Here is a 2,510-nt window from a genome sequence, read left to right on the forward strand (position 1 = left end):
GCCAATTCAGAATCCGTATCTAATATGATTTTCATAATTAGAACAAACATAAATCATGTATATATCAGTATATATACAGATTACATAATCATCTTATGATTATACAACTTACATGAATATCATATATTCAAAACCATACATATATAAGCATATTATATCAACATCAAATCATGGTGAATCACGTACATGCTCATATATCGAAAACAGTTAAACACATAAACGAATTAAAAACTTTTCGCAAGTAGCTCTGATGCCATTGAAGGGTTTTTAGCACATAAACGGCGAAAACGTAAATTTAAATCTTAAAAAAAATGAAACCCTCCGCAGGATCCATGCGAAAAATAATATTTAATTCGTAGTTCAGTATGTTTACCTTAAGAAGCTTTACGTTAATGGAAAGATGGAGGTCTTTAATGGCGATCCAAAAACGATGAACGGAGATCCTTAGCAGCTGCTCCTCAAGTGTGAAGCACTTCACCGGTGTCCACCAAGAAAATGATGTAATGAAGGAGGAGGAGATGGAGAGAATTAGGGTTTTGTAAATATTTTTGGTTGAGACAAAAATAGGGTCTATAATAGTATATTTATAGGCAAAATTTTCAGCTAAAAATTTTCCCATAAAATATTATTATTAACCTTTTATTATTCTCACTAATAATTAAAACACCTTTTAATTATTAATCATTTTTCTAAACACTTTAGAAATAATTCTCTCACTTGATTTAATTTCCAAAAATTAAATTCTTAATTAATAATATTAAGAACTTTTTCTTAATTAATTTATAATCAATTAAATCTCATTTAATCAATTATTAAATTTGCCAATTAATTATTTATTTCATAAATAAATAATTATCAGCCATTATTAATTAATTTATCCACCATTAAATCATTCTCTTTTATGGTGTGGCCCTGTAGGTTCAATATTAAGCTGGTAGTAGAAATAAATAATAATAAAACTATTTTATCATTATTTATATAAATTCTCTAATTCATTAAATATGATTAATTAATTAATCATATTTATTCTACATCGTGAGGGATACTTATCAGCATATCGCGACTATCCGGATAATACGAATTCACTACTTAGAATACCAAGAACCTATTCAGTGAGTAGTTACCGTACAATTAATTTCTTCTACCCTGCAATGTCACGATTAAATACAAGGCATGGAACTTGTGTCAAGCCTATCTTATTTAATCACTTGCTTTCCCATTCACTATGCTTAGTTCTATTTAATGTAAATTAGAAACTCCTTTCTAATTTCATTCACTCTGGCCAGAGATTCCTGAATTAACATAAGTGGGTCAGCATTGAACATTCTCTTCCTACATTAGAAGGGGTAGATCCTTTATTGATCATACACTATCTTCGTGTACAAATTCCTATACCCAGTAGAGCCTTTATAATTGTCCCTTGAGACTAAGAACTAAACCAAAGCATAGTTCAGTGTACACAAGATGACTATGATGACCTCAAGTCTAAGGATACTTGTACAACTATCACTATGTGAACAACTGATGACACGTGAGTGAACTCCATCAGTTGTTCAGCTGTGTGAGTCATGTTCAGTGAACATATTCTATAATAAGCACCTACATACTAGCTATAGTGTCACCACATAAATGTCTATGAGAACAGACATCCTTCATAATGAAGCAAGCATAGTATGTACCGATCTTTGCGGATTATTAATTATCAGTTAGTAATCCTACGACCAGGAACTATTTAAGTTTAGAGTTATCATCTTTTAGGTCTCATTATTATGATCTCATCACAATCCATAAAAAGCTTTACTCTAAACTGTGGTATATCTTATTTAAACATTTAAATAGATAGAGTCCGCAATAAAAACAAAACAAGTCTTTTATTAATATCAATGAAATCAAAACAGATTACATAAATGTTATTCCTAAATTATCATACATGATTGGACTTAGGACATATCTCTTTCAATTAGCAGCCATCAGTTCAATAAGTTCATAAGCTTCATCGTAACTCTTAGCCCACAAGGCTCCTCCTAATGCTGCATCAAGCATGGGTCTAGAAGTAGCACCCAATCCATTGGAAAAATAATTAATAATCATCCAATCAGGCATGCCATGGTGTGGGCACTTCCTTAGCATCTCCTTATATCGATCCCAAGCCTGACACAGAGATTCCCCAGTTTGCTGAGCAAACTGGGTAAGAGCATTCCTGATTGCAGCAGTCTTCGCCATGGGGAAGAATTTAGTGAGAAACTTTTGCGCGAGATCCTCCCAAGTGGTGATAGATCCTGCTGGAAGAGAGTGTAACCAGCACTTAGCCTTATCCCTCAGAGAGAATGGTAAAAGTCGTAGCTTGATAGCGTCTTCAGTCACATCATTGACTTTGAAAGTGTCACAGATCTTGATGAAATCCCTGATGTGCATGTTGGGGTCTTCAGTAGGAGAACCCCCAACTGAACTGAGTTTTGTATCATCTGAATTGTGCTTGACTTGATCTCAAAAGTGTTAGCCCTAATGGC

General features: G+C 33.1%; 1 non-coding gene across 1 annotated transcript; it reads left to right on the forward strand.

The window, feature by feature from the left end:
- Window positions 1-2,101: 2,101 nt before the first annotated feature.
- LOC141688615 (small nucleolar RNA R71) lies at window positions 2,102-2,208 on the forward strand. Its single transcript, XR_012562049.1, has one exon. It is a non-coding gene; the product is annotated as a small nucleolar RNA R71 (small nucleolar RNA).
- The last annotated feature ends 302 nt before the right edge of the window (window positions 2,209-2,510 follow it).

The sequence above is a fragment of the Apium graveolens genome, chromosome 9 (assembly GCF_009905375.1).
Source record: "Apium graveolens cultivar Ventura chromosome 9, ASM990537v1, whole genome shotgun sequence".
Taxonomy (NCBI): domain Eukaryota; kingdom Viridiplantae; phylum Streptophyta; class Magnoliopsida; order Apiales; family Apiaceae; genus Apium; species Apium graveolens.